Below are 8672 nucleotides of genomic sequence, written 5' to 3' on the forward strand. Positions count from 1 at the left end.
TATCAAATAATATTACGATCATGAAATTTGGGTCATATAATTTCTGACTTTGACTATATTATTTTTTTTTTATGAAAACTTTAAAAGAAAATTTTCTAAATTACCTATGCTCTTTTTCATGGAGTCGTAAGTTGTAAAGGAAAAAAAACATAGTAGTCATTTTGAAAGAATTTGGATCATCGATTTAAACCGTTTTTAAAAAACAGATGCATATTAAACACTTGTTATATAGACACAAACATAAAAGTCCATAGATTAAATTTGTAATTTAATCTTAATTTTTTTTCCTTTTACTTTATAAAATTGTGTCATTCAACGCTACTTTAACTTTTGATTGAATAGATTATTAACTTCTCAATTTTTCATATTATAGATGTATATCGTATTTTACCTGACTTATATTTTTATTTTTCATTTGATCATCTCTTTTTGTTTTTTCTTAAATGAGAATTTTCACCATCTATTATTGCCAAAATTTGGTTAAAAAAAAACTTTTTTAATAATGAAAGTTTAATTAATTTTAGCAATGATTTCTTAATTTTTCTCAACTTTTGTCGCCACCTTATTTTCCTCTCCACACACTCTCTTCATCATCACTTTTGCATATTCTCCCCACTTCTTCTTCACATTCTCCCCTCATTCTCGGAGGATGATTTTTTTAATTAATATTATATTTTTTTAAGTGAAATTATTTCAAATAGTAAAAATGTTGAAAATATTTTCAAGATATAACAAAATTTTTGAATTATACGATAGACACTTATAGATACTGATGTCTTACTTCTATCCGTGTCTAGCAATATCACTGAACGTCTATCATTAATAGTTCTAAAATTGTCATATTTTATAAATATTTTGACCTATTTTTCTATATTTAAAAACGGTCATTCTTTTCAACTTATTAAGAAAATAGAGTTGTTTTGAAACTTATTAGAAAAATATTGTTGTTTGAATGAAGAAATGAGGTCTATCTTTTTATAGATTCTATGTAATTTTATCTTTTTAAAATAAATTTAATGATCTCATCTCTTGATAAAAAGATCATAGACCTCGTCTTGAGACAGAATCATAAAAATAACAATATTTGAATAATAAATTTCAAAATAACTATTTTTTTTAATAAATTTCAAAATAACTATAATTTTCTAATATTAAGGATCTCTGGTGTCCTAATTTTACTTATGTGTGAGGGTGGAGAGGAGGAGGAAAATTCTCCATATTTTTCAATTATCCCAAGTGAATTGTCACACTTTTTTTTTTTCCATTACAAGAGAATCATGCATGGGAAACACTACTATTAATTTTATGTAGTGTCATAGAAGAGTAAAGGAATTTACATTTACCAAGTCCAATGAGATTTTGTTGTTAGTTTATGTTATTTCATGAGATATTCTTTTATTTATTATATTTGATTTATTTGATTTAATATTGATCTCACACTATGTATTTTTTTGATATATTGTTGGTTTTTCTAAAAGAAAATACTATTAGTATTATTTAATTTCTACCTTAGATTTAATTTGGATATCAATTACACATGTCATATTAATTGCATTAGTTAGTTATGTATGCCAAAGCTTGGCTCAAGGGCATTGACATGCATTCCTTTCAAGTCTGGTTAAAGATTCAATCCTTCATCCCTGAAGTTGTTGCACTAAGAAAAAGTTTGTATATATTTGTATAAATCTTGAATCAAGCATCAAGCTTCAAGGTGTAGTGTGAATAACATTTATTAATTGAAAATGAGACTGTGTATCGTTATCTTTTTAAAATTTATTAATTCTTTAAATACATGAATCTCACCAAACACTGACGATGGAGTAGTGTTCATTTTCTGGATTTTTGTAATTTATTAAATTGAATTTCAATAATCAATAACAATTCTTAATTAAAAATGAGATCGTTCTCTTTTTAAATTTTATTAATTCCTTAAATACCTAAAATTTCTCATAAAAAACTGATGATGGAATTAGAAAATTCAAATGCTTGATTTTCAAATATTTTTTGAGGTATAGGAAATTATTTTGGGAATTTAAAATAAATTTTCAATCTTTTTAATGGTTCTAATCCCACTCACACTTGTTTATTTATGTTTTATTTCTTAAATATAAATTAATAAACATTAGACATTTTAAAAACAAAGCAAAATGACAAGATTTTTATGATTTTTTTTAATTGAATAATAAAAGATAAATTTGGTAGTTGTCTTCGTGGGTGTTTAGGGTGTTAACATCTTCCCTTTACACAAATAACTCTCAAACTCAAATCTGAATTGGAAAAAGCTTGGGTGCTTTCATTTATTTTTAAAAAAAATTATTAAAAATTATTTTTTTTTATGTGTTTAGAGGAAGAGCGCATTGGACTTAGTAATTGCACTTACATATTACTCATCTGAATTTGCATAATCTAGTACAGATATATTTTTAAAATTAGGTGATCAATCACACATTTAATATGATTGGTGGTGATTCCAAAACTCTTTTATTGTAAAAGACCATTAAAAGAGAAGATCGGCTGCTCTGCATCACATTCACCTTGTGACACGTATGATAATGCTTGAAGTTAAATATATTGTTAATTGTTAGTATTGATAAAAATATTTATTACTAGTTTAAGAAAAATCTAATACAACAGTAATATGAAAACATTGTATACTACTTTCATTCATTCTCGGTCATATCCAAAAAATTTAGGGGTTATTTGCGGCGTTGAGTTGCGATATGACGTCTGGAGTTCATATGTCTGTGAAGTTCATACATTTGTGAAGTTTATATGTCTGCGTTTGGAGTGTAGAGTTATTTGGTATGAGTTCATATGTCTGTGATTGGGGTGCAGAGTTGAGTTCATATGTTTAGGGTATCTGGTGCAGTTTTTTTAACTCTAAATACTATGCTTTTATGATGGTTATTTTTGTTTTGAAATTTTTTTATTCAATAATTCTATCCATATTTGTATTGTGAATAAAATATAGATTGCAATATTTTCTTTTAATTTTAAAAGTTTTTCCCCTTTTTGTCTTTTTTTTTTGTAAGTAATGAACAACAATTAATTCACTACCGTTCTTGCAAGAATATAATTAAATAAAATGAAAAACCAAAGAGAAATTAAAACTTTTGATTCCTAATTTTTCTTTATGAATTTCGTGATCATCTTCTTTTTCTTCTTTTTCTGTTGTTGATTTATATTTTCATACTCTGTCATGAATTTTTTAATCGAATCCCCCTATTGGGAATGTCCTAGAACTTGCAGTTCGCGCAGTTCGTGTTAAACATTCTATTTATCAATAAAATATTTTTGAGTAACTTATTCAATAAAGTTGTTGTTTTTTCATTCTAATATGAAAATCCAATAAACATATCAATGACTATAGTGTGAATACTTTAACTTTATGTGGTGACATAAACAGGATAAGTTAATAGTATATAGCCTAAATGGTCTAATAAGTATATGGATGAAATTGAGTATCTCATCTTGATAACACTATTGGATGCGACCCATTTTGTAGATAATACAAATGATGTGATTCATAGATCATTCATGTAGAGACATGTGAGTGGGGGCATCCTATGCACTGAGTTTGCATATAGACTGGACCAAAAAATAGTCACTTTTCTTTATAACAACCGTTTACTATTAAAACTAACTATTTCATTTTAGGTAACTTAACCCGATCTTAAATCCTGAGCTAGCTATGAACTCTTGTTTGTTTGGGATTATCCTTTGATCTGCATGGGTGAGAGTAGTCCGACAGCACTGCTCAATAAGCCTTCCATTTTGGGGATAAGACTAGATGAATAGCTGAGGACATAGTCCTACAAGATGGAATTCACTCCTACCCGATTTAGGGTTAGCAGATAAGTTGTTCTCTTAAGTACTGATTCCAGGTTTTGAATAATTGGGGCCCTGCCTTCTCATGATAGAGAAAGGACTTGATTCATAAGTATTATGAATCAAATTGTTCATTAGAAGGTTAGTGGGAACTTAAGGAACGAGATATATTCACAGGGTAAAATGATGATCTTGACTCAACTGTGTTTACGAACGACCTGTGAAGGATCGACTTACTGATCATGGTTATATCAAGCGGACATAATATATCTACAATGAGAGGAGTTCAACTATGGGCTTTAGTGGAGTGACTCATTAGTTAACGAATGAGGGTTAATTCCGTATAATGAGTAATTAATCTTGGATTGTTGGAGCTCATGATCTGTAGGTCCGCAAGGTCCTCCTACTAGCTCGTAAATGGATTAGCTTTAGAGTAGCGTGATAAGTTAATTTGAAATGTTCAAATTAGAATTAAACAGAATAGGAGAATTTATATTTAAATATGATTTAAATATATGAAGGTGAATTTGTATAAAATTAATTTAATATTTGATATTAAATTAATTAGAAGAATTATTTATTAATTTTATTAGAAAATTAATTTTACAAAATTAATAATATTTTCAAGATTTGAAATCAAATTGATTTTTAGAAATCATTTGGTTTTGAAAAATGACACAAAATGGAAATTTGGTTTTTTCCATTATCATCTTCAACTTGCTCACACCAAACCCACTAAGTTAGGCTTCAATAACTCCAAGCATGAGTTGCATCTCATGCAACCATCTTCTTTGCATGATAGCCTACAATAAATAAAGAAGATTGGAGTGAAATTGAGGCATGCATCCAAAGAGATTTTACAAAAAAATTCGAGCTGAAGAAATTGTTCTTCAAGTGGGTTGTAGCAGTGAGCTTCTCTCCAAGTTTCCTTTCGTTCAGGCTAGTTTTGAGTTCTACAACTCATTCTAAAGCTCCAAAAGTATAGTGGGAAAGATCTTGAGGTGGTTCACAGCAAGTTTCGGAGAAGATAACAGCTGAAAATCAAGATCTTAAGAAGTTCTACAAAGGTATGACTTCAAACCCTCTTGTAATTGATGAGCATGCTTTAGTCTCTGCCAAAATTAACGAATTAGAGTGCTTACTGTTCGTTGATTTCGTGATTCAAGCTTAGGAGTGTATTGTATAAAGTAATTAGAAGAATAAGTGTAAATATGAATGATGCGTTGATGCGTTTATGATGTGTTAGTGACACGTTGATGCGTTAATGATGTGCAACAGGACGCATGACACTCTTCTATAGACGTTCAAGTTTTCCTGACTCAGATCCAAGTATAAATCCAACTCAAGTTCCTGGTAAGTCTAGGGTTGAACTCAGGGATTCAAATTAAAGCTAATGCAGGCCTTGCGTTGTAACTATTGTAGAAATATCCTAAGTGGTTATTTAAGTACACTTAAGATATTTACAACTCTCGAATAATTTAAGCTAAAGCTGCTTTTACCAATTGATTTAGTTGGTTTAAGCGTTCGAAATGGAATTTTACATGAAGTTATAGATGCATCCGACATAAACAAGAAATAAACATTGGCAAAGTATGATAGATCAAATATGTGAATTTATAAAGAAACTGATTGTCTTTACAAAACCAATACTTAATCAAATGAGAAGATGAAAGCAATAAGTAAGATGAAATGAAAAGAGTCAAGCCGCAGAGTACAATCTCTTGTCCTCTTTGGCTCAATTCTGGTTCGTGCACAACCATTTATGGAAGAATTGGAAGAAATGTCTCTCTCTCGAGCTCAGTTTCCTACGCTCCTTGATTGGTGATGGTGGTGGTTCTCTTCCCTCTTGTTCTTTTCGGCACCACAGCACAACTCTACAATCTCAAAGTTTAAGAATTATGCAATGAGCTAATGATATAAGATTCTAGATTAACTTTTCCATTTTGTGGGATTTCTTCTATTTATAGACGTCGGTCTTCTCCAACTTGATGATGGGCAACATTAAATTCCATACCCTGGTTGGCCGCCTGACACTCAGATGCTTTTCAGACGCTGCCCGCTACAAATATCCATGCTTTCAAGTGGTGATTTGACACAAATAGCCTGAATCAATGTATCTTCCTTGCGTTGAATCCCTCCAACGCATGCCCCATGCGTTAGACTTTGCCTGCGACACTTTTCTTAATCATGTGTTAGACTTTGTTGAGATCCTGCAATATCATGCGTTATTGCCGCAGTATTTTAACAATAAACATTCTTTTGCATGAGTTTGATAGTGTTCGAGTAATTCCATGCGTTTCCTCTAAAAATGATGAGATTTTATCATTAAAGACCCTAATTGTTCCAACTTTTGATCCACAATAACTTGTATTTCTACAAGTTATCACTTATTGATCCTTGTTGCTTCCGCTGCATGCTGATATACTCTTACACCCCCCTCCCCCATCATTTTAGCAGCCAATGGAATGCCACCACATTTCTTCAACAATAATTTTACTTTCAATTCCTCTAAATTTGGAGGATTATCAAATAACAAATCTATATTTTTCACTATTTCTTGCTCGAAAATGTTATAGGAAAAAAAATCTCCATTTTATGATTTTTTTTTATGTGTTACATATTATTTAACTACATACATACATACCTTTTCAAATATTATTAACACTCATTTGATATGTGAATTCAATTAAATAAAAATATATTTTACAAATTTCTACGTATAAATATTGTACTCAATATAGATAAAATACTGTAATTTAGATAATCAACAATCCCACAACATACTTTAACATTCATCGGTCTTATAATAGTTGAAAGTGGTTGTCGAAGTTGATTATCAAAGATGATTTTTTTGCTGAAGTTTATAGTTGGAGGTGGTTGTAAGAGCATGAAGGTGGTATTGGAGTTGGTAGCCAGAGTTTGTCGTCGGAGGTAGTTTTTGAAGCCCGAAGTTAGTTGTCAAAAGTTGGACGCACTAAGGTGGTCGTCTAAATTGATCATCGAAGATGATTTTCACTAGAGTTTGTAGTTGGAGGTGGTTGTCTGAGCATGAAGTTGGTCACATGAAGGTGGTATTGAAGTTGGTAGCCGAAATTTGGCATCAGAGGTGGTTTTCGGAGCCCAAAGTTGGTCGTGCGAAGTTGATCGCATGAAAGTAGTATTGGAATTGATTGCCAAAGTTTTGTTGTCAGAGGTGGTTGCTGAAGCCCAAAGTTGGTCATTGGAACTGCTCGCTCGAAGGTGGTCATCGAAGGTGATTTTCATTGGAGTTTTTTTTTGTTGGCAATGGTTATTGGAGCCTACAAAGGTGGTTGTTAGAGTTGGTCATCGGGGTGTGTTGTTAGAAGTGGTTGCTAGAGCCAAAATTGGTCGTCAAAGTTGGTTGTGTGAAAGTGATCGTCTAAGTTGGGTCACGGAGTTGTCATCGAAGGTGGTTGTCGGAGCTCAAAATTGATTGTCAGAATTATCATCGGAGGTGGTTTTTTGAAACCCAAAGTTGGTTCTCGGAGTTTGACAACGATGGTCGCCGACAATGGCGAATGAGTGGAGCTATTGAAAACATTGAAAGAAAGGAGAGTTGGAGTGAGTTGATAAAATATCAACTCAACTCCACCAACATTTAAAGTTGTTAGGCCAAACATTGAGTTGGTATATTATACCAACTCAACTCAATTCATGTTGGTAAGCCAAGATTTTTGAAATAAAATTAATATAGAAATTAATTATATGCTTAAATTTGTATGGAGGGAATAAATAATCCACTAACATTGAATATAATAAAACTAAGGGTCCATTTGGTTGGCAAAATTCTATTTTATGTTTTCAAACTCACTAAGTTCGGGACATATGTATTTGGTAGACAATCTGGATTTTTTTTCTTGAAAACAATTTTCGAGTTATGCGATCCAAACCTTGTAAATTCTAAAAACAATATTTTTATGTTTTCGATATATCTAAATTTTGAATTTTAAATTTTAACATGCATAATTATATTAAATAAGAACAAAACAATTAAAAATATAGTATGTCATATTATAAGCTCATTTCAATTTTTTTAAAAATTAAATTATGTATTATATAATATTCTAAAATAATAAGCACACAACAAAAAATTAACATAAAACATGTTCATAAATAAATTAGTATTAGCTATAGTCAACCTAGTATTTAGTGGGTAACTACAACCAATTTTATGGTTTATAAATATAGTATCAAACATATCTAAAACAAAAATTTTAAATATGAATCCAATTTCTAGTTATGCTATTAAATCTGTATATGAAAATATGAAATACAACCTTGTTTTAATTGAATACCTTATTTTCAATTTTCAATTTTCAGGTTTCCCATCAAACATGCCTTAAACGTTTTTCAATGTTTCAATTATTCTCAACAAATAACTAAAGGAATTGAATTCCTGTGGAAGCGTGTGAATACCTTGAATTTAGACATTCGTTTTTATAGAAATAAAAAACAATAAAATAAACACATTCATTTGTATGATAAACATTCAAACAAAACTATAAGCATGCTAGAAAAGAGGACGAAGAGAAGAAATCAAAACTCAATTTTGTTGATTCTTCTAGCTTTCCTCTTCCACCGTTATCAACGATCTTGAACTTCTCCAATGAAGAATGACACCACCAACAAAGTTACCTTGCTATTTTCTAGGATTCCAAAGAATTTGGAAGAGTGGTCTCCAGGAACTTTTGAAAAGGAAAATGGTAGAGAATTTTTAGAGAGAAGGTGGAGGCTTGTGAAAAAAAATTCTCTATCCTAAATGGGTTATAAGGATATATTTATATGGAGAAAGGTTAACCCTTCACCAAGAATTTTCCTTTATA

Source organism: Benincasa hispida, chromosome 5, assembly GCF_027475165.1.
Source record: "Benincasa hispida cultivar pf3 chromosome 5, pf3_genome.v1.1, whole genome shotgun sequence".
Taxonomy (NCBI): Eukaryota; Viridiplantae; Streptophyta; class Magnoliopsida; order Cucurbitales; family Cucurbitaceae; genus Benincasa; species Benincasa hispida.